Source organism: Oryctolagus cuniculus, chromosome 8, assembly GCF_964237555.1.
Source record: "Oryctolagus cuniculus chromosome 8, mOryCun1.1, whole genome shotgun sequence".
Classification (NCBI taxonomy): domain Eukaryota; kingdom Metazoa; phylum Chordata; class Mammalia; order Lagomorpha; family Leporidae; genus Oryctolagus; species Oryctolagus cuniculus.
The window spans coordinates 132,562,896-132,587,905 of NC_091439.1; the positions used below are offsets into that span (position 1 = coordinate 132,562,896).

The 25,010-nt window shown below is 41.0% G+C and overlaps 1 protein-coding gene across 9 annotated transcripts in view; it reads left to right on the forward strand.

Annotated features, from left to right (window-relative positions):
* The first annotated feature begins 536 nt into the window (after positions 1–536).
* The window catches only part of MARCHF1 (membrane associated ring-CH-type finger 1), a 1,003,118-nt gene continuing 978,644 nt past the window's right edge, over positions 537–25,010 (forward strand). For 2 of the 9 annotated variants that reach the window (XM_070047277.1, XM_051831701.2), the window contains exon 1: positions 537–708. The gene's annotated coding sequence lies outside the window, so the exon portion shown is untranslated. The other 7 variants (XM_051831698.2, XM_051831702.2, XM_051831697.2 and 4 more) reach the window with 6 other exon arrangements.

A 25,010-nucleotide genomic window follows, 5' to 3' on the forward strand; every position in this document is an offset into this window, starting at 1 on the left:
CAGCGCGCCCCTTCCTCTATCACTTGAGCCCTTCGCCACTGCGCGGGCCACACACACCCTCAACTTTCTCACCGGACTAGGGCTCGGGAGGTTCCAGGAGCCTGGTCCTTCTGGCTGCAGCACATGCCCGTCGCCTTGATGGGGCGCGGAGCCGCTGTGGCCAAGAAACCAAATAACAAAACCCACTGCGACCACCCTCGCCCCAATCAAAAACCCCCAAAACTTTTTTTTTTTCTTTATCGTTGGCACCTGCCAGGAGGCTAAACGTAGGTCTAGGACTCTTTCTGGTAGCGAACGCGCGGTTTGCCCCCGCGCCCCTTCCCCACCGCGCCCACCTGGGCCCCACCCTGTCCGAGACCCCTATTCGGCCCTGTCCTCGGATCCAGTTCTGCCGGCCACGCCAGGCGCTGGAACTCCTGGCGGCTCTGCGGCCGCCTCCGCCCGCGCCGCGTGCGCGCGTGAGCGCTGGATTATTCCGGGCTCTGAGCATGGCAGATTTCCACCGGATGACATCATGGGAGCCCAGTGAGTGCCGGCTCGCAGAGCGGGGACGGGGAGGGGGCCGGGAGCGGCGCCAGAGCCGGGCTGCCTGCCACCCGGACGCACGGCCGCGAGCCTGGGAGGAGCGCTCCACCCGCCACTGACAAAGGATGCGAGGACGCCGGCTGCCCGCGCCGCCAGCCGCCCGAGCCACTCCGCAGTGAGCCGGTGAGTGATTGCGAAGACCGGCCAGGCAGCCAGGCGGCGAGTGCGCACTCCTCCGTCCGGGGCGGCGGATCCCTAGGAGGGCGCCGGCTCGGGAGCGCAGGCAGCAGGTGCCAGAGAGCAGGTGCACCCAGCGCGGGAGCGCGCGGCAGTGGGACCCTGCCGGTAGGCGGCGTGCTCACGAGGTGGGCGCTGCTCTGTTCGGGGTGGAGGCTGCCTGGCCGGCCGCGGCAGGAGTTCCCGGGCTCGGCGCGCGCGCGGGGTTCCTTCCGGGCGGTCCCCGAGGCGCGCGGCGCGCAGGGAGCGCCGGCCTCGTGCTGGTCCCCCGGCCGCACCCCTGCGAAGCGGGGACCGGCGCTTGGCAGGCTCGCGCGCTCCCCGGGAGACCGAGGGCAGCCTTTGTCTCGGGCTGGGCGCTGGGGCGCTCACACCTGAGGAAGGTTCGCTGCACCTGTGGGGTGCTGTCCCGCACCCTCGCACCCGTCCGTCCGTCTGGGCGAGGGATGCTCTTGTGATCTTCCGGAGGAGCCCACGGAGCTGGGCTCGGAGACGCCGGCTGGGTGAGTGTCGCGGTCCTGCAAGTGCGGAGGTAGCTCCGCAGCCCCCCGGGAGGAAAGTGTCCCGAAGAGGCGGAGAGACGCCCAAGTGCAGGCCCCCAGAGGCTTGGGGGAAAGGAGCGAACTTAGCGAGCTGCCTTGTGGCTTCCCCCTTTCCCCCTCTGGTTTCTGAAGCGCTTATCTGGGGGCTTAATTCGTGGCAGGTGCAGGTGGCCCGAGGCGAGCCCGGCGCGTAGTTGGAGAACACCACGTTTTTCCTGGAGATGGCTTTTGTTATTCCGTAGCTCCCGAAGAGGCTTTGCTTGCTCACAGTTTTTGGAGATCAGTATCTTCTCTGTTCTGGAGCTTGGAGGGTTTAAAAGAGATTGGGAACCTACTCAGGTGTTTCAGTTGAGAAGTGTAAGGTGGCCCGCGTACTAGCACCCGTGCCTCCTGGCGTCCTGCCCCTCGGGCACACGTTTCTATCGATGGATATTTTCTGTTTGGAAAGCGTCCAATTTTCAGTTGACAAGGAAGTGACAATATGCCCAGGGGCAATTTATCTCCAAAAGAAACACTTTGGGGAAAAGATGGGGGGCGGGAATGTGGAAGTTGCTGCTTGGCGGCTCAGAAGACACGTTTTCCAGTTTTCACCCACTGCAATATAAAATATGTAGGGTTTTGGGTGCTATCGCATAGTCGTCAGTTTAGTGTATAATAATCCCTGAACCCTGAGGTAGTCTTGGTGTATAAATTAGCAGCCGTCTAACATAATGCTAGGGTATAAGAAAGTAGCAATCACAGTTATCATTCAAATGCCCAATTATGCTTTATTTTTCTTTTTAAAAACTTGGTTTTCCTTTAAATTATTCCTTTTTCTTTAAAGGTAGGCAATCTTATGAAGCTTTTTCTAAAACAGAAGAGCAAAATAAATTTTCTTGATTAGTGATTGCTCTTCAGATAAAGTTTTATGGCTTTTCAGCCTGACGTGATAGAAAATTACTGGAATAATAAGTGATTTTGAAATAAAAAAGGAACTGAGTAAGGTATAGGAGGAGGTTTTGCTATATATGAACAGTGGGACTAAGAAGGTGTTAATAGCACTTTTGTTTATGGAGAAGCTTATTATAGCATATGCATGCTTGTTCCTCCTGTGAAGTGTATAATGAAATGTTTGATGATGTTATGCGATGTTGAGAGCCCTCTGATAAGATCAAAGTGAGCTTGTCTGTCCAGGACTTCTGGAGGTTAGCAGCACTTTCTCCTATGATCGGAATATCTGTGTGTGTGTGTGTGTGTGTGTGTGTGATCTGTTATTTGTTTCTTGACTTCTTGTTGCAAAAGGCTCTACCTGTATCTTCAGAAATTTTATTTATGTCTTTCTAACTTCATCGTACTCATCTTTTTATAGTAAGGCTTACAGGGCTGCATGGTAAGGTTCTTAGAGGACCTGTTGCTCATGTCGATGGCTTTACTCAAATACCGTAGTAGCAAACCTCTTGTTCTGACTAGTCCAGTGAACGTATGATCTGCATACATGTTTGTGTGACGAGGGGTATGCTATAGAAAAGTAGACATTTACATAGCATGTGTGTATAATTCTGAGCAGTCAGCCAGGCAGTACTGTGACGTTTGGCTCATGGTTTTCGGCAGCTCATGGTTTTCGGCAAATAATAATACCTCTTAGAGTAGGATCTTGAAACTCCTTTATGTGGAAAGTAAAAATGCATGTAACAACAGATTCTATGTTATATCAGAATCTATAATTTTATTTCAAATATATTATATCCAAAGTGGTCACAGATATTTCACTGCATAGGCACTAAAATATGTGAAGAAAGTCTTCAGGTAATATAAACATTTATAAATAGATACAATTTAATATATTTGATGAACAGCACAGTATTATTTTTAAATAGGGAGAAAATACTATTCTTGAATTAGAAAGTATCCTCTTAATATTCTTCAGTATATTTTATAAATACTTTGAATAATTTGTTACATGTGAATTTTCACTGGTAAGGATGAGGGATAAGAGGAAGAAGTGATTCAAAGGACAAAAATGAAGCCACATTATGTTGTGCAGAATAGACAATAGTGATGTTCCAAGATGATGGGAAAGAGTATTATGTCAGAACGCTAGAATGTTTCCGAGAGAAGGTTCTGCATGAGAAAGAAGTTTATACCATTTAATGGCTTTTTGCTTTCATTGTTCCAGTTGTTTAACAAAAATGCTAGGACACAATGAAATACCTTTCACCTTCCTCGAAGTGAAAATCTGTCTTGAACTCAGAAATTTGTCCAATGGGCTTTGCAGGATATAATTCAAATTCTAGCTTGTAGATGTTTTATGGATCACCAAACCTTGTGATTTTAACATTCGTATAGGTCTCTGATATGGAAACTGATTAGTAAAAGCTTGCCTGAGAGGTTACTTTTCTTCCAGTTTCTTCTGGAATTACAAGAGTGAGAGCCAACAATTAAAGGACTGTTGAATGTATTTAGGAGTGTGATGATATGCTGCTCAGGGGTTAGGATAATGTTTGTTAATAAGGTTTTTTAAAAAGGAAAATTTGATACCAATTATCCAGAAGCTGCAATTATTGGATGCATTTTATAATTTAGTGAACTCCTCTATGTTACTGTTAATTCATTTTCTATTTCCTAGGGACTGACTGATGAATACTAGGTAGAGGATATTCGTTCTGATTGTGAGGCTGTCACTTAATGGAGGACACGTTCTGAATCCCTTTGGACACTGATTTCACTTTACAAAAAATAAGGATGATAATATCTATCTTGCATTTCTCATAGGTGTAGTGCATATCCAGTGAACTAACATGTAAATATGATTTGGAAAAAGTAGAAAAAACAATCTGACAAATAATATAAACTAGTGATCTTTGTATCTTTCTAATTTCTAATTAGTCAACAAAAGAAGTCAATGTATAGAGGTAATTCTACTTTGATTTATATTTTAAATATCTGATATTTTTAATTTGTTGCATTCTTGAAATTTCATTTATTGTAATTTACTCATAGAAATTGTAAAGTAGCCATATCTTTCTTAAATTTTTTCTGCCAACAAATTTTCTCATCTTTTGTGTGTCTGAAAATATTTTCAGAAAGCTATAATTTTTACAGAATTTTTAATTTGGGTATAGGATTTTCATTTGGTTGTTCCCCCAGAAAAACTTCAGCTTGTTATTCTTTTGAATTCTAGCTTCCATGAAACTCGTCAGTCATATTATTGTTGCTTTCACAGGAATGTGTCCTTGTCTGTGGGTGACATGACAGTTTTCCATTTGTCTCTATTTGTCTTCTATTTTACTATCATGTTCCAGGGTGTAGTGTCCTTTGTATTTATACTCCTTAGAAATTGCAGGGCTTCTTGAATTTGTGGATGGATATCTTTCATCAGGTGAAATTCCGTTGTGAATTCTTGACTATTATCTAATCATATATGACTAGCCTTTAAAGGCTATTGAAAATTCATATTATGAAAAAACCTTTGCATGTGCTAAAAAAAAATTTTGCACCAAAAAAATCCCATTTTTCTGTGAACTACTTGAAGAGTATTTCCACTCTTCTCTTTCCCACAATCTTAGTTATGTCTTTACTAGTTTCTCAGTGTCCGATCTACCTGTTAGATTCCTTTTATTGTTTTTCACTCTTTTGCTCACTGTTCAAATATTTTTTTTTACTGTTCCTTCAGTTTATTAACCATTTTCTATACTATGTGGTCAGATTCATCCATAATTTTTTTTTTTTTTTTTTTTTTTGCCTGGCAGAGTGGACAGTGAGAGAGAGAGAGACAGAGAGAAAGGTCTTCCTTTGCCATTGGTTCACCTCCAATGGCCGCCGCGGCCAGCGCCCTGCGGCCGGCGCACCGCGCTGATCCGATGGCAGGAGCCAGGTACTTATTCTGGTCTCCCATGGGGAGCAGGGCCCAGGCACTTGGGCCATCCTCCACTGCACTCCCGGGCCACAGCAGAGAGCTGGCCTGGAAGAGGGGCAACCAGGACAGAATCTGGTGCCCCGACTGGGACTAGAACCCCGTGTGCTGGCGCCGCTAGGCAGATTAGCCTATTGAGCCGTGGCGCCGGCCATCCATAGATTTTTATTCTACTCATATTTTTTGTCAGTTTAAGTTGTTAATTACTTTCTGTAGACCCCAATGTACCTATTATTTCCGTCTTTCCATCTTACCTTGAACATATCAGTCAAAACTGCTTTGGAGTTTTTGTCTTCTAATACCTGTAACTATCGATGTGAACCTCTTTGAAGTGTCTGTTCTTGATTTGAGCCACTGTGCATAAACATTTTACAGACTTCAGGTGATCTCTCAATCCCCCACGGGATGTTAGCATTCCCCCTGCTAGGCAGAGGCAAGCAATCTTTGCAGTCCAGTCAGTGGTTGAAATGAGACAAGTGTTGTCAGGCTTTGTCCCTTTCAAGGGCATCCAGCTGCCAAGGCATTGGTACCCAGAGCCTACCCGTAGTGTCTTCACAGTTCCAGAACATAAGCCAGGTGAGACTTCTGAGGATCCTGCTCTTCTTTTTGCTCAAAATTTTAAAACTATTATCATTAATTTGAGAGGCAGAGAGATGGATAGAGTGCCCCATCTGGTGACTTAATTCCTACCTGCCAACAATGACCAGGAGCCATGAACTCAATCCAAGTCTCCTGTGTGGGTGGCAGGAACCCAACTCCTTGAGCCATGACTGCTGCCTGTCAGTATCTGCACTGGCAGGAAGCTGGATTCAGGTTCAAACCCAGACACTCTGATGTGGGTTGTGGACGCCATAACCAGTGTCTTAGCCACTCGGCCAAATTCCTGCACAGCCTTCTTTTCAGAAACTTTCTCCTTAGAGTCTTCACTGTCAATTCTGTGTGAAACTTCAGCCTTTAGTAAATGTCATGTAGATAAAATCATACATGCCGATTGTTTGTTCTGCCTTTTATTTTCATTCTGCCTTTTATTTTATTTACCTGAAATCTGGGCCCCTTTTATCCTAATTTTGTCTTTCCAGTTAACTAAGATTATCAAAATCTGTGCTGAATCCTCATCCCATAGAAGTGGTCATTTGCTCAGGCAAAACCCATATTTTCAGCCTCTTGATGGGTTTTCACACTGCTGGATGACCCCCACCCTCCATCCTAGAGGGTGGAAAGGTACCCTTAAACAGTCTTACCTGTTTAATACTTCTTCCAACTGGAATCTGTTTTTTTGGCATAGAAAAGGATTCATTAGGATCAGTAATAAAAATGCAAACCCAATAGGTAAAATTAATTTTTTATTTTAATTTTTAAAAATTTAAACAAATTTCATGTAATCCACACAGATTTAGGAACACAGTGATATTTCCCACTCTCTTCTCTCTCCTACCCACACTCTACCCTTCTTCCTCCTTCCTCTCTTTTTCTTTCTCTTAATTTTGACAATGATCTACTTTCAGTTTACTTTATGCTCATAAATTAACCCTACACAAAGTAAAGAGTTCAACAAATAGTAAGTAAAAAAAGATAGCACTCCTCAAAATAGACACGAGGGCTGTAAACATTGAAAATCAAAATGTCAATTTCACTCCTATACATTATATTTTGGAACTCTATTAATTTCCACAGATCAGGGTAAACATATGGTATTTGTCTGTTGGGGAACTATTTATTTCACTAATTGTAATCATTCCCAGTTGCATTCATTTTGTTGCAAAAGACAGGATTTCATTATTTTTTAAGAATGAGTAGTATGCCATGCTATCTATATGTATGTATAGCAGTTGATGGACATCTGATTAGATTCCATATCCTAGATATTGTGAATTGAGCTGCAATAAACAAGGTGGTGCAGTTAACTCTTTCATATGCTGATTTTATTTCCTTTGGGTAAATTCTCAGGAGTGAGATTGCTGTGTCATATGGTATATCTACTTTCAGGTTTCTAAAATATCCATACTGTCTTCCACAGTGTCTGTACCTGTTTAAATCCCCAAAAACAGTGGATTAGGGTACCTTTCCCCCCACATCTTTACCAGCATTTGTTGTTTGTTGATTTCTGTATGAGAGCCATTCTAACTGGGGTGAGATGAAACCTCATTGTGATTTTGATTTGCATTAACCTATTGGCTAGTGATGTTGAGCATTTTTTCTGTGTCTGTTGGCCATTTGAATTTCTGCTGTTGAAAAATGCCTGTTCAAACCCTTTGCCCATTTCTTTACTGGATTGTTTGTTTTGTTGTTGTTGAGTTTCTAGAGATCTTTAAGGATTCTGGATATTAATCCTTTATCAGTTTCGTAGTTTACAAATAATTCCTCTCATTCTGTTAGTTGTTTCTTCACTTTGCTGAGTGCTTCCTTTGCACTGCGGAAGCTTCTCCACTTGATGTAACTGTTGTTTTTGGCTTTAATTGCCTGTTTTGGCGTCTTTTCCAAGGATTTTTAACCTATGCCAATGTGTTGTAGAGTTTCCTTAATGCTATCTAGTAATTTGATGGTATCAGGTTGTAGATTTAGATTCTTGATCCACTTTGAGTTGATTTTTTGCATAAAGTATAAAGTAGGGTTATTATTTCATACTTCTGAACTTGGAAAACCAATTTTCCCAGCAGCATTTTTTGAAGAGTCTGTTGTTGCTCCAGGGATTGATTTTAGCTCTTCTGTCAAAAATTAAGTTAGTGGTAGATGTGTGGATGGATTTCTGGAGTTTCTATTCTGTTCCATTGTTCTGTATAAATACTTGTGTGCCAGTACAGCTGTTTTGATTATAACTACCCTGTAGTGTTTCTTGAAATCTGATCTTGTGATGTCTCAGGCTTTGTTTTTGTTGTTTAAGATTGCTTTAGTTGTTTCAGGCCTCTTTTGTTTCCAGATGAGTTTTAACATCATTGTTTTCCAGATCTGAGAAGAATGTTGTTGGTATTTTGTTTGGGATAACATTGACTGTGTAAATTGCTTTTTGTAGTATGTGCATTTTGATGATATTAAATCTTCCAATCCATGAGAGTAGAACATTTTTCCATTTTTCTGTCTTCTTCTATTTCTTTCTTTAATGTTTTATAATTTTCATTGTAAAGATCTTTCACCTTCTTGGATAAATTTATTCAAAGTTACTTATTTTTTTTGTAGCTATTGTGAATGGAATTGAACTTAGAAGTTCCTTCTCAGCCATGGCATTGTCTGTATAAAGGCCATTGACTTTTTTGGGTTAATTGTATATCCTGCTACTTTCCCAAATTCTTTTTCGAGTAGTCTCTTAGTGGAGTTTTTTGGATCACCTATATACAGAATCATGTCATCTGCAAATAGGGATAATTTGACTTCCTCATATCTAGTTTGTAGCCATTTGATTTCATTTTCTTGCCTAATGGCTCTGGCTAAAAGTTCCAGGACTATATTGAATAGAAATAGTGAAAGTGGACATCCTTATATGGCTCCAGATCATAGTGGAAATGCTTAAGATTGTTCCCCATTCAATAACAAGCTGTCTTTGGGTTTGTCATAAATTGCCTTGATTGTATTGAGGAATGTTGCTCCTAAACCTAATTTGTTTATGCTTTTCATCATGAAAGGGTATTACAGTTTTTCAAATGCTTTCTCTGCATATATTGAAATGATCATATGGTTTTATTTTTAAATTAATGCATTGTATCATATTTATTGATTTGCATTAAGTTGAACCATCCTTGCATAACAGGGATAAATCCCAATTGGTCCGGGTGAATGGTCTTTAAGGTGTGTTATCAGATTTGATTAGCTAATATTTTGTTGAAGATTTTTGCATCTATATTCATCAGGAATATTCATCAGTAGTTCTCTATCTCTGTTGTAACTTTTTCTGGTTTTGGAATGAAATTGATGCTGGCCCCAAGTAGTTTGTGAGAATTCGTTCTCATTCAATTGTTTTGAATAGCTGGAGAAGAATTAGAATTAGTTCTTCTTTAAATCTCTGGTACTATTCAGTAGTGAAACCATTTGGACCTGGGCTTTTCTTTGTTGGGAGGGTCTTTATTACTGATTCAATCTTCATATTGGTTACTGGTCTGTTTAGATTTTCTGTGTCTTCATGGCTCAGTTTTGGTAGATTGTATGTGATGAATCTATCCATTTCTTCTAGATTTTCGAATTTTTTGGTTTATATCTCTTTGTAATAATTTCTGATTATTCTTTTTATTTCTGTGGTATAAGTTACATTTCCTTTTTCATATCTGATTTTATTAATTTGATCTTATACCTCTTTTTTATTGATTAATTGGGCTGATGTTGTATCAGTTTTGTTTATTTTTTCATAAAAATCAGCTCTTCATTTTACTAATCTTTTATACTTTTCCTGTTTCAATTTTGTTTGCTTCTTCTCTAATTTTAATTATTTATTTCCTCCTACTAATGTTTGTTGTGGTTTTTCTAGGCCCTCGAGATGCATTGATAGCTCATTTATTTGGTGCCTTTTCATTTTAAAAAAGATTTATTTATTTATTTGAAAGGCAGATTTAACAGAGAGTGAGAGGCAGAGAAAGCAAGAGAGAGAGAGGTCTTCCATCCACTGGTTCACTCCCCAAAAGGCCACAATGGCTGGAGCTGGGTCGATCTGAAGCCAGAAGCCTGGAGCTTCATCCAGGTCTCCACGTGAGTGCAGGGGCCCAAGGACTTGGGCCATCTTCTACTGCTTTCCCAGACTATAGCAGAGAGCTGGATCGGAACGGAGCAGCCAAGACTCGAGCCTGGCACCCATTTGGAATTTTTGACCCTGCAGGTGGTCACTTTACCTGCTATACCACAGAACTGGCCTCTCCAATTTCTTTATTTAAGCATCAATTGCTGTAAACTTCCTTCTAACACTGCTTTTGCTGTATCCTATAAGATTTGATTTGTTATATTCATATCCAGGAATTTTTGATTTCCCTTTTGATTTCTTCTATGACCCACTGTTTATGCAGGGGCATGTCGTTCTGTCTCCATGTTTTCATATTTTCTAGGGATTCTTGAGTTGTTAATTTCCAGCTTCATTACATTGCTATCAGAAAAGAGGCATGATATGATTTCAATTTTATTGAATTTGCTGAAACTTGCTTTATGTCCTTGCATATAGTGTATCTTCGAGAAACGTCCATTAGCTGAAGAAATGAACGTGTGTTCTTCAACTATGGGATGAAAGGTTCTATAGATATCAGTTAGATGCATTTGGTCCATAATATAGATTACCTTTGTTGTTTCTTTGTTAATTAATTTACTTTCTAGTTCATCTGTGTGTTGATGGAATTTGGGTGGTGATATCTCGCATTATTATTGTCTTGGAGTCTATGTCTCCCTTTAGATCCATTAACATTGATTTTAAATAGCTAGGTGCCTTGGTATTGGAGACATATACTTTTTTTAAAGATTTATTGATTTACTTGAAAGAGTTACACAGAGAGAGAAGGAAAGGCAGATAGAGAGAGACAGAGACAGAGACAGAGACAGAGACAGAGAGAGAGGTCTTCCATCTGCTGGTTCACTCCCCAGCTGGCCACAATGGCTGGAGCTGTGCCAATCTAAAGCCAGGAGCCAGGAGCTTCTTGCAGGTCTCCCACGTGGGTGCAGGAACCCAAGGACTTGGGCCATCTTCCGCTGCTTTCCATAACTAGAGCAGAGAGCTGGATACGATATGGAGCAGCTGGGACTTGAACCAGTGCCCATATGGCATGCTGGCACTGCAGGTGGTGGCTTTACCTGGTATACCACAGCACCACCCCCTGGAACTACATACATTTATTATAGCCACATCTTCCTGTTGAATTGATTCTTTAATCTTTAAATAATGCCCGTCTTTGATTCTTTTAACAGTTTTGTGTTAAAGTCTATTTTCTCTGATAATATGGTAGCTACACCTGCTTTTTTTTTTTTTTGCTTCTCCTTAACATAAAATATCTTTTCCCATCTTTTCACTTTCAGTTTATATGTATCTTTGCTGGTGAGATGTGTTTCTTGGTGGCAGCAAATAGATGTTTTTTTAATCCATTCAGTTAGTCTGTATCATTTATGTGGGGAGCAACTGGGAGCAACTCGGACTAGACTAAGTTACTGGAATTAAGACTTATTCTATGCATCTGCTCTCCCACAATATGGCGCTGAGAAGGTAGGAAACAGCTTCTACACAGCTGCCTCCAGTTCAACCAATAAACTGTGGGACCTGCTCCTGATTGGAGGAGAGCAGCGTACTCGGCGTGTGGGTAGCAGAGTTGGGATTGGTGGAAGAGGACTATAAAGGAGGAGAGAGACAATATGCACCAGGAACATCTAGGAGGAACATCTAAGGGGAACACCTGTGCAGCCCCCGAGAGAGCCGGCCGGCGGTGTGCCGCTCCCCTGCGGAAGTGGGGAATGTGGCAGGGGGAACCACCCTTCCACGGAGGTGGAAGGGTCCGTAGCCAACCTGGGAAGAACCAGCAGCAAACCTGGGGAGGGCTGAGCAGACGAAAGAACAGCGCAGGGTCCTGTGTCGTTCCCCCACGAAGATGGGGAGCGACAATTTAACTGGATTATTTAGGCCATTTACATTCAAGGTTGTTGTTATAAGTAATGACTTGGTCCTGCTATTTTTCCTTAAGTATTCCTTTTGTTTGCTTTGTCCTTTTAGCCAGGAGATTTTCTGCCTTCACATTCTTTCATAATGATGACTATCTTTCTGTGTTTCTGTTGTAGCACATCCTGAATCATCATTTGTAATGCTGGAAGTGTGGTGACAAATTCTTTCAATTTATGTTTGTTATGGAAGGTCTTTATTTCACCTTCATTCATAAATGAGAGCTTTGCAAGGTACAGTATTCTGGATTGACAGTTTTTCTCTTAAGACTTGGACTATGTCATGCCATTCTCTCCTTGCTGTAGGGGTCCTCAGAAGAAAACAGCTGTGATTCTCAAATGGGATCCTCTGAAAGCAATCTGGCATTTTTCTTACGAACATTTTAGAATCTTTTCTTTATGTTTTACTGTGGAGAGTTTGACTACAATGTGCCATGGTGAATATCTTTTCTGATCATATCTATTAAGAGTTCTACATACTTCCTTACTTGAATATCCCTTTCTTTCTCCGAATTAGGGATGTTTTCAGTAGTTATTTCACTGAATAAGTCTTCTCATCCTTTCTCTTTCTCCACCTTCCAGAAATCCTAAGACCTGTGTGTTGGGTCGTTTGATATTATCCCATAAATCTCCAACACTGTTTTTAGTTTTTTAAATTTGTTCTTTTTTTTCTTTTCTTTCTTTTTTTTTCAGCCTCCTCACTTCTGAAGTGACAGATGACTCTTTTTTTTTTTTTATATGACAGGTAGAGTTACAGAGAGTGAGAGAGAGACAGAGAGAAAGGTCTTCCTTCCATTAGTTCACTCCCAAATGGCCGCCACGGCTGGTGCTGCACTGATCTGAAGCCAGGAGCCAAGTGCCTCTTCCTGGTCTCCCATGCGGGTGCAGGGGCCCAAGCACTTGGGCCATCTTCCACTGCCCTCCTGGGCCACAGCAGAGGGCTAGACTGGAAGAGGAGCAACCGGGATCAGAACCTGGTATCTATATGGGATGCCGGCACTGCAGGCGGAGGATTAACCAAGTGAGCCACGGCACCAGTCCTGTTCTTTTTTTTCATCTGAAAAATTTCTAATGATTTTTCTTCTAACGTTGATATTCTGTCTTCTGCCTCACCAAGTCTGTTATTTAAGCTTTCCCCTGTGGATTTTATTTTACATATTGAATTTTTAATTTCTAGTATTTCTGTTTGATTTCACTTCAAAGTCTCAATTTCAAGGGAAAGTTTTTCCTCCATGTCATATATGAATTTCTGAAGAATCCTATGATCAATCTTCTGAATTCCTTTTCAGGTATTTCACCAGTCTCTTCATCTTCACATTCTTATCTTGAAGGGTTGTTGTGTTCCTTCTGGGGAGTCATATTTGTCTTCTCATTCTTATTTCTTGTTTTCTGCAATATTTTTTAGGCATTTTCAGAAATAGTTCTTGGTTTTCTCCTCTGATAGATTTTATCCTTGAACTGTGCTTCAGTGGCTTAGTAGAGTTTCTGCATTTTCAGTGACTCTCCAGGGGCATGTGCTGGGTATGGCCCGGGGGGCTCTGTTCAGTTTCCAGGGTGCTGGAATATCCAGGGTGACACCCAAGCCGGGCATAGTAGGTCCTCTCTTTTGTCAGCAGTGGGGTGTGGCATGATGGCTTCTGTTGGCATATTCACACCCTCACCTCCTCTCTTCCAAGGTGACCCATGCGCGGGGTTATCTCAGTGGGTGCAACACTCATCTGTAATGCCACATGAACCATACAAGGGATCTGTGCAGTCATCAGTGTGAGCATAGGGCGTTCTGCACTGTCTCACTCTGGGTGATCAGGGAGCTCTGAGCTCTGGTGCTGGACACAGTGACCACCCAGAGTCTGCGCGACAGCCTGTGTCCTGTCATGCAGTCATGGAGTTCCCTCAGTCTCAGCACACAAAGCTCCCATAGTCATGGGGTACAGAGGTTCCACTCTGCCCTGGAGCCTGTCCTGCCCAGAGATAGCAGAGGTATTCCCAGAGCCAGCTGCCTGTGGGTCTTTCTCCTTGGCAGATTGAGCTCAGAGCCTGGGATATGTTGAGAGGCTGGCACCTCACAGTCCTACATGGGTACCCTGCCCCCTGTCAGCCCTCCCAGCCAGATTCAAAGTCAGTAGGGAACACAGACTTTTCCCTCTGGTAAAACACGCTGATCCCACACTTGCGCAAGAGCTGCCTACTACTGGTGTCATGATGGTTCCTCTCCCTGCTGGTTGCTGGGCCCCCTTGTGAGAGGATGGAGAGTAGGAAATGTTCCTGCTGGGATAGGTGGGTACCATGCCCCTCCTTAGGGCTCCAGGCTATATTCAAAGATGGCGTGGTCTGCAAGGCTCTCCCTCCAGCAGTATCACTAGGGGCATGGGCTGCTGCAGTCTGCTCTTACCCCGCTCTCCAAAGCTGGCATATCCTCTCCATTTGGAATCTTGAAGTACCTATTCTTGACTTATTCAAGAGTTGTCTAGTAGATGTTATTGAAAACTTTTTCTTGGGGCTTGCATAGCATTTGGGCACTGGTTCATGTCCTGGCTGCTCCTCTTCTGATCCAGCTCCCTGATAATGGAAAAACAGCAGAAGATGGCCCAAGTGCTAGGGCCTCTGCCACCCATTTGGGAGACCTGGAAGAAGCTCCTGGCTCCTGGCTTAGGTCTGCTCAGCCTTGGCCATTGCGGGCATTTAGGGAGTGAACCAGAGGATGGAAGCTCTCCCTGTCTCTGTAACTGTTTCTCATAAATAAACAAATATTTAAAAAAAGAAAAAGAAAAGCTACCAAAGGAAATTAAAGAGAGGTTTTTCCTTATAGCTGGCCTTTCTGGTTGTTTTTGGTGGCAGTGTTGGTTTGCTATGTGGCCTTCCACCAAAACTACTGGCTGAAATGGCTCATTGTTCCAATGATTACAAATACAGGTGAACAGAGATCCAAGACCATTACTTAATGGTGAAACCGGACGTAGTGGTTCTGGCCTACAGGCTCCTAGGCAGTGTAGCTAATTCCAAGACCATTTGATTTCTTAAGAGTAAGGTAATAAAAAGAGACCAGATTCTACCAAGCAGTTATATTAATGTGCCAATGATAAGAGAGTGTTTGCCTTTTTGAGGTAGATCTTAGCAACAATGAAGGCCAATGATTCAAGTAACCAATAAATTAGTTTTTGGTAACTAATAATAAATGGACAGAATCTTTATTTCTCTTAGAAGTGAGCACACAGAGAAACATATACACATAAGCATGTGTGGGAAAATAATGCTTTATTCTCAACAGAAGCAATGCATGATTCAGGGTTGAGCCTAGCTTTGAACAAATGCCATGTACGTGGAGTAAAAATGTGCAGAGTCTTGACACCGCCTCTTCCTAGAAATAACTTATGTTTTCAACTGTTCCTCTAAAAACATTGGACACATAATAATTTTTTGTATGCACATATTAGAGTTAACAGCTAGTAGTAAGTATATTCATGTCTTTTGTTATTGATGTATGTGTAAAACTCAGGATATATTTCTAAACTAATCCACAAAAGGATAGCTCATGCAGATCACACCTGATGTGTGTTGTTAGGATAAGATGTGAATGAACTGTGCTTCTACGGGTTGGCCAAAAAGTCCTCTTGTCTGCTTGGTGTGGATTGGTAAGCAAGGTGGACTGACATATGGTGCAACATATAAGTGATTATTCCAGATAACATTTTAGAAACCATTGACTTTTTGGGCCATAGTCAATTGGATGCTGCAGAATACCTCTGTGGGCCCTTTGACTGTCTCCCATTCTGTGTCCCTAAGTACATTAGGTTGCTCATTGATCCTTGCTGAAAGTGAACAGGTAGGTACTAGGGTGTTGTGCCACATTATTTGGGGCTGACGCTGTGGCAGCAATGCTTTGATTCTCCAAGATCCATCACACGCTGTCTACTTCCTGCTTTGCATGCTCTCCACCTCACTTCTGGTTCCAGCCATGGCAGTGGCAAACGCTGGACTCCATTTGTGCAGACCTTTTCCAACTTCGGGGTTGTGCTGAACCTCTGTGGCGTTCTGCTCTGTGACTCGGAGGTCATGTGTCATTTTTTTTCCCCTGCCCCTGGCTGATGTCCAGGCATCAGCCTGGCTGTGAGGAGGACCTACAGGGAACCCCTTATTGACTGGGAATGGATGGAGAGTTTGCAGAGGCTCCTCAGGTCGGTAGGAAGTGGCCTCAAATACCCATTACAGTGACCTCACTGCGGACATTTGCATTGCCTTTCACTCCTCCGTATTTCATGTCAACCAGCCCCTCTTCACTACTCCCTCAGACCACCTGTGTTTTTTGCACACACTCACTTAGTTCATACTCTGCTTCTGAAGGGAACCCAGTTGAAGATACATGGCAAATTGGATTCACTTCTCTAGAAGAAAACGAAAAAAAAAAAAAAAAAGAAAAAAAAGAAAAAATATTCAGGACTAAATCTGTAAAGCGACATCATTTATAATGAGAGAAAGATACCAAGGAAGACTCTCAAAGAATGCATTTCTCAAAGGTATTTGCAAACTGATCACGTTTCAAGTCACCAAATGAGGCCATTAATAATTCTCTTGGTAACTGGCGTCATTTGTTGACCTAGTAATTCATTCCTCTCCCATCTTTCTTTTTTACCACCTTTCTTTAAAATCTAGTTGGGGTGGACATTCAGCACAATGGGTGAGACCCTCTGTCATGTCTGTAGCTCCTGTCAGTGAGCATCCTTGAGTCTTGGCTGCTCTGCTTCCCGCCAGCTTCCTTCCTGCCTCTTGAGAGGCAGCAGGTGATGGTTCAAGTGCTTGGTTTCCTGCCACTGACGCGGGAGAGCCAGATGGTGTTGCAGGCTCTTAGCTTCATCCAGGCTCTGCCCTGGCTATCGGCAGACACTAGGGAGTGAACCAGTGGGTGGGAGATCTCTCTCTGTCTGTTTCTCTCTCTCTTTCTGTCTCTCTGCCTTTCAAGTAAAATTAGAAACACTATTGGCAGTTCACTCAAGGGTGATATAATGAGTAAAAAATGCAGACTAATCCTGCCTTTTTGTGACTTTGTTTTCTGTGAAGTTAATTAATCACACAAACAGATGTAAGCCAGAGTGAGGGCTGTGATGGACAGGTGCACACTCATGAGGAACCCCATTGTGCAGGATTTGACTTAGCCAGGGTGGTCTGAGGAGGCCTCCTTGGGGAAATGACATTTGAAAGAAGGAAAAGAGTTGCCTGGGTAGGGAGAAAAGAGAGTTTTTCTATCGGAGGTGTGAGTGGAGTGTGCTCATGTCCTACCACTGGGTCGGGGTGGGGGGGTACTTGAGAAAGTGGGGGAAGGGACTGTTGCAGAATGTTTGTAGGGGCAAGGGAGATCCGTAAAGAAGGACCTGACAGAAAAATCCAAGGTGATCCACTAGAAGAAAAGAAATATATGAAGTATCCGCGGAAGCATTTCCCATGAAATATGCAGACTAACACATATTAAGAGTTAGGAATGTTTGAAAAATTGAGATCTGCAGGAATTGATTAAATTAGTGAATTTTTCAAGGAAGCATTGGAAGAAAAGAAATGAGATTTTTTTTCATTTATTTCTTAACTTGTTTATCCTAGCACCTGATGATATCTTAATAATTGCATATAAGGCTTTGTTAGTTCTCTGTTTCTAAAGAGTATTACATAGTTGTAAAGTATATTTAATAGCTATTTATTATTTTTATGGTAGTAGAGTATATGAAGACTTTTCCTTTCAAAAGTAATTAAAATTTCACTTGAGATAGATTTTTTTAAAAGATTTTATTTATTATTTATGTGAGAGAGTTACAGAGAGGGAGAGGTCTTCTGTCTGTTGTTGCATGCCCCAAATGGCCACAACTGCGGGAGCTGGGCCAATCCAAAGCCAGGAGCCAGTATCCTCTAAAGGATCTCCCAGAGGGGTCAAGCACTTGGACTATCCTCTACTGCTTTCCTAGGCCATGGCAGCTCTCTGGATCAGAAGAGGAGCAGCTGGGACTTGAACTGGCACCCATAAGGGATGCCTGCACATCAGGCACAGGATTAGCTTATTATGCCACAGTGCCAGCCCCAAGAGATTGGTTTTAATAATGGAACACAAGATGGTCTATCTCAGAGGCCCCTAAAGCGTGGGGCATGGCCACATTTAATCATTCAGCCCCAAATCTGCTCTTGTATTTAGGTTTTAATCAAGTTAAATTGCCTATATACTGACACACGATTGAATTCTGATTTTGCTAATTTCTCCCAGATTTGAAATTTAATCAATTAGAGGCAAATTATTTTCCACTTCAAGCTATATTTCCTTTGATATTTTGTAGCAATTTTGCTTTCATAGAACCCAAGTTATGAGGCAGGCACAGTGTGAAGGAAGTCTTTAATGTTTCGCCTAATCTATAGAAAACTCTTGCTGGCTTCTTTCCATTTTTAGTGAGATAACTTGATATAGGGCATGCTTAAGGTTAATCTTTTATGAAATCTCTTAACCCTGTGAGTATATCTTATTTTAAAAATATTTAATTAACAAATGGATAAATATTTATTCAGCACTACCACATGAGAGAAAGAGTCTGTGTCATGAATAATGAGAGAGAATTAGAGGGACGTGGGGGAATTAATGTGACAGGTTATTAAACTGTTGAGTGACAAGTATAAAAGGCAAAGTCTGAGAGATTTTTTAATTTGTTCTTTATGACATTCATGGCAAAGTAAATGAGTCTTAAAAAGGCATAATGCTGTTTCTATGGGTTTTTAGTATGTGGGTGAACCATCATTGCCAGCTTGCAGAAATTATAAAATGTGATGCAAAAAGTGTTAAATTTCTTCTATCATGCATGATCCGCTAATACTGAAACACAAAGGGGTCTTCAAAAAGTTCATGGAAGTGTACATTATGGGAGATCTGTACATGGACTTCAGAATTTTTTTGGCACCAAAATAAACTTATCTTTTGATTGAATTTTCCACAAATTTTTTTGAAGTTCCCTCATAATTGATGTGTTTATTTCATAAATGAAACCATTTTAAAATGTTAATAGTGGTTATAGAACTATGGTTCATTTTGTTTAGTCTTATGTTTCTCTATTTTCCAAATACTCTTTAATAAGTATGAATTATTTTTCATTATACAAATGTAAATAAACCTTAAAATATAAAGTAAAATTTGAAAGCATAAAAATATTGACTTGTGTTAAATCTGGATAGTTTTTTAGGGTGAGTTTTTATACTTTTCTGCTTGCATATAATTTAATGATAAAAATTATATGTTGAGAAAAATGGCATAAAATCAGTCCACTGTTATACTCTGTGGCTACACATTTAAGGTGAAGATTTCTTTGAAAAATTTGCATCTCCACCATGTCGGAGAGAACATGTGGTACTAAATTGTTTTCAAGAAATTACTAATTATGCTCACCAACTTGTCCTAATACATACCACAGAGAGCCATTTACTATTGTCAAGTTTTATTTTTGTGTGTCTTCATGATGAGGGGAGAGTAATTTTCCTCCCACTGTTGCCATGAAGGTGACTCCTGGAGCTGCTGGACTCTGAATGCGTGAGCTCCTCGGTCCATCCTAGGTTCCTGTGCAGGTAGCACCTTGCAGGTGTATTTTAACGATGTGAATTTACCAGAGGGTCTTGGGGTCACCTATGCACCTTTAGCAGCAGAATGTTTTTATATTGGGTCTTCCTTGGCACCAGAAGAATTATCCCACTTCTCCTTGGGAAATTTTCCTTGTAGAAAGCAGGTTCCAAAATAAATTTTAAACGGGAACATTCAGTTTCCCTGTTAAAAGAATGAGAAGTGAGCAGTGTGAGGAAAAAGCTGACTCCAAACCACGTTGAGCTGTGTTGAACTCTCCACTGACTGCCAAGATGAGGGTCAAGAGGTAGGCGTGGTGACGCTGATTAAGTGCTTAACTTATCTGAATGTCCCATTCCTTATCTGCAAATAGTGGATGATAGTACTTTTCTAGCAGTGAGGTTATGGGATTAAATTTTTAAAAAAATTATTTTAAAACAGCAGAGCTTTTAAAAAATTTATTTACTTGTTTGAAAGGCAGAGTGACATAGAGGGGTGGAGACACACACACTCACGCACACACACACAAAGGGAGGGGGAGAGAGAGAGAGAGAGGAAGAAAAAGAGTTAGAGATCATTCATGCACTTTTTCACTCCCTAGATGGTTGCAATGACAGGGGTTTAGCAGGGCTGAAGCCAGGAGCCTAAACTCATCTAGGTGTCCCACAAGGCTGGTAGGGGCCCCAGCACTTGGGCCATCATTCAGTGCTTTCCTGGAGCAGATGAGCAGGGAGCAGATTTGGAAGCTGAGCAGCCTGGACTTGAACAGGCACTCAGGTATGAGATACTGGCCTTGAAATCAGCCACTCAAATCACTGCTCCTACTGTTGACCCCAGTTAGGAGGAATAAAGATAAGAAGTAGATTCCATAATAAATATGAGTATGTAATAGCAGCTCATGTTATCTTTAAAGCTAATATATGTTCTTTAAATTTTCAAGTATTTTAATAAGACATATGCTACACATTTTATACTCCGAATTATCTTGGTACATTTTAGATGTGGTTGAAATTTGAAGATATAGTTACATGAGAAACTAAAGAGGGTTGGCAACAGTGACCACTGTCACCAAATGAATGAATGGATGATATTAGTAATTGGCATCATTTTGTAATGGATGTTTTATTTTACCTCTTTGTCTTCCCATATCCTAAATTTTCAATAATGAGAGCCTATCTTTGTAATAATGTTAATATGACAGAAACATTTTTAAAATGAAAGAATCACATAGAGAGAAGAGAGTCAGAGAGAGGTAGGTCTTCCATCTGATGGTTCACTCCCCAGTTGACCGTAACGGCCAGAGCTGCGCCCATCCGAAGCCAGGAGCCAGGAGCTTCTTCCGGGTCTCCCACATGGATGCAGGGTCCCAAGGGTCCATCTTCCACTGCTTTCCCAGGCCATAGCAGAGAGCTGGATGGGAAGTAGGGCAGCCGGGTCTCGAACCGGCATCCATATGGGATGACGGCGCTTCAAGCCAGGGTGTTAATCTGCTGCGCCACAGCGCCAGCCCTGCAAATTTGAATATTTTGTTCCTTTCCTGTCCCTCAGTTTGTATTTTTAAAATGGACTTTGAAGAATTATTTGCACTGACTACTTACTATTTGTCATTTACATGCATTGAAAGTTCCTTCTTGCACATTATTCTTTGTTTTTAATTTTGTTACAATGTCTTTTACTATATAGAGATCTTGAGATTTTATTACTTTCAAGATTTCTCTTTTTTTTCCTTTATAAATGTACTATTTGTTATTTGAGCAATCTTTTCTTACCTAGGTATCATAAAGATGTTTGTCTAGTTTCCTACTAAATTTTTAACCGTGTTTTATGGTAAGATCTCTGGCCAGTTGAAATCAGTCTTGGAGTTGTTTATCTCTGCTTTTCTCACAAATACATAGACAATTTTCCCGGTGTACTTTTCTCCATCTGTTTTATTTGTTATTTATTTGTTTGCTTGTTTTAATTGTATTTAAAGTATACAAACTTCATGCATCTCATAAATACTTATTTAGGAACATAGTGTTTCCTCCCATCCTACCCTCACTCTGCCCACACTCCCATCCTTCTTCCTCCTCTATCTTCTATTCCCATTCTTATTTTTTGACAAATACCTGTTTTCTGTCAGTATTATAGCATTATACTCATATGATTAACCCTGCACTAAGGAAAGAGTTCAACAAATAGTATGAAGAAAAAAAAGCACTGGTCCTCAACAGTCAAGACAAGGCATATTCAAAATCATCACCTGTCAAAGGTGTCAATTTCACTCCTATAGATTACCTTTTAGGTACTCTATTAGTTACCACAGATCAAATAGAATATACGGTATTTGTCTTTTGGGGACTGGCTCATTTCACTAAGTATAATGGTTTCCAGTAGCACACATTTTGTTGCAAATGACATGATTTCATTTTTAACTGCTGTGTAGTATTCCATACTGTATATATACCATAATTCCTTTACCCATTCTTCAGTTGATGGACATCATAGTTGATTCCATATCTTAGCTATTGTGAATTGTGCTACAATGAACATGGGGGTAAAATCATGCTTTTATATGCTGATTTCTTTTTGTTTAGGTAAATTCTGAGCAATGGGATGGCTCAGGGTTGGGTTTATATTCAGATTTCTAAGGTACCTCCATACTGTCCTCCACAGTGGCTGGACCAGTTTACATTCCCAACAACAATGGGTTAGGGTACTTTTCCCCTCACATCCTTGCCATCATTTGTTTTTGTAGATTTCTATATGAAAGCCATTCTAAAAGAGGTGAGGTAAAACCTTATTGTGGTTTTGATTTGCATTTCCATGATGGCTAGTGATCATGAGCGTTTTTTCATGTGTGTATTGGCCATTTTAATTTCCCCTTTTGAAAAATGCCTGTTCAAGTCCTTTGTCCATTTCTTAACTTGGTTGTTTGTTTTGTTGTTGTTGAGTTTCTTTAGTTCTTTTATATTCTGGGTATCAATCCTTTATCTCTGTGTGTGTACATATATATATATATATACACACACATTTATATATCATAACCCTTTCTATGCAATTATTCTTTGATCTGCTTCACTGACATTATGCATCTTTTCCCTTAAAGATCTTGCTTAACTTTTGGAAGATTTATCCAGGATGATTGTTATTGTTTTTCTAAGTGTGAACAAGATATTTAAAAATATACATTCTTTAGATATTTATTGGTGATAGATATAGATTTATACGTGTTGATTTTCATTCCAGCAACCCTACAAAACCATTTTATTTCTTCAGACAGCTTTTCTGATGTTCTATTGAATAAGCTGCATAATCATTTTGTCTATGTATAATAAAAATAATTGTCAATGCTAAAGTTTATTGAGAGCTACTTTTTAAAAAATACATACTTTAAAAGCTCATTGACTCTTCAAATCAATTCTGTGATTCAGGAAAACTTATAGTCACACATATGTACATTGTTGGTTTACAGAGTAGATTCCATAGGTTTAAAGAATGTAGTAACTTGACAAAGGGAATGCAGCTTCTGATTGGCCGTTACTATCATCCCTTGCTTCCATGGACAAATGCCTGAGCACAGGTGTATCAATGACTAAAACCACAAGGCTAGTAAGTGGTAGGGTCGGAATTTGAACTCATCTATTCACTTCGGTGCTTCATTTAGTGTCTCCACCCCTACCCCCATTCTTTATACCTCTAGTTTATTTTTCTGGCTGCAACACTTTAGTGAGAACTGTAAAGCTGTAGCAAAGGGATTGCTGGAGACACAGAGAAGAATCACACAGACCCTCCCCTAAAAAAGGACTTGCTGCCCTGCTCAGGAGACTGTGGTCCGTGCACAGCGTCTAACCATCAAGTCTTTCGGGGTCTGCCTCAGGTGCAGGGGGCTACCAGGCCCAGCTCACCCCTTTCCTTGCCTGGGCCAAACACTTCAGAGAGAGCGAGCGGGTTGGTGTCCATGTCCAGCCACAGGACAGGTCTGGTGGATCTTGCTCCCAACTCCTACCTGACTGGCTCAGGCTTGGCTGGCTTTCAGTTCAGCCCAGATGCCTCTTCTGTCTGGGGAGACCCCTGCTTTCTGTCTAACGTGGTGTTCTCTAATCATTGCCCAGAGCTGCTTGGAGGCTCCAGCCTGCCACGGCATTGGAAGCCTGTGTCCTGGTCTCTTCCTTGATTTAAGCCAAACACTTCTAATTTACATCTCACATTACCAATTTAAAGAAGTTTACTCTTAATGTAGGAGTAGTTTTTTTAAATAAAGTTTTACAAATACAATTTTTTAGGTTTTAATCTGTTCATACTGCGAGCTACTGATTATAAAATTCCCTTGCATAGATTACTAAATCCTGGTGGATCATTGTATGTGCCTATTGCTAAATGTGGTTTTATTATTTTAAAATGCTTGTTTAGTTTTAGTGATTTGAAGGTGGGGTGGGGGGATTGATTTTCCACCTACTGGTTCACTCCCCATGGACCTGCAATAGCCAAGCTGGCCAGGCTGAAGCCAAGAGTCCAGAGGATAAAGCAAGAGGCCTTATCCAGGTCTCCTATGTGGGTGGCAGGTATCCAAATACTTGAGCCAACATCTGCTGCCTGCCTGGAAGATTAGCAGGAAGCTGGAAGCAGAGGCTGAACTCCAATGTAGATATTCCACACATGGGATATATATACCACAATATATTTACCACAATATACCACAATATTCCACACATGGACAGCCTAACTGCTACCCTGCCATGATGTCCAAGGCTAGCTATGGTTTCAAAGGTCCTGTTTAGAATTGGTTTAGCCACATCTAGAAACGAAATCTCACCTTTTCGGGTTTGGTATTGTTCATGTTTATTTTTGGAATTAAGGTTCTGTTTGCCATAGAAGTGAGTCTGGAACCTTTCCTTCTTTCTCTTTTCTGTGAAATAGCTTGTATTTCAAGAGTTTTTTTTTCTTGAATGTTTGGCAAAACTTGCCTGAAAACTCTCTTGAATTAGTGCATTTTAAGTTACTAATTCAAGTTGATCATTATGAATCTTTTTGTCTTCAATTTATTTGTGAGTCCTATTTTATAATATATTTTCCTAGAAAATTGGCAACTTCATTTTTATTCCTTTTTAAAGTGCTCAACATATGTAGGCCTTCGAAAGTTTCATGGAAAATGTGTATTATGAAAAAACCATTCACAGATTTAAAATTTGCTTTGCATCAAAATAAATGTCTTTTAATTCCACTGCCCAGGGACTACTTTATTAATTTGAGAGGCAGAAAGACAGAGTCAAAGCAAGCTTCCATCCACTAGTTCACTCTCAAAATGCCCACAACAGCTGGGGCTGGTGGGAAGCTAGGATGGGGAGCCAGAGTCGGGAATTGAACTCAGGCAGTGTGATGTGGAACAGGGGTGCCAACCAGTGGTCCAGACACGTGCTATTGATAGCTTCCATAGACTGTTGAAAGGTTCCTCGTATATCTTCCTGATTAAAAACAACAACAGCCACACAACCAAAAAAAAAACTCTACTGCTTCTAGAATTATGTTGTGTTTCATTTATTTCTAGTGATTTTCTTTGTTTGCTCAGTTTTCTAGGACTCTTTTTTTTTTTTTTTTTGGTTTGTAAGGAAAATCATGTTTTTAAAAGAAAGTACTTTTCTGTTTCCTGGTCTAT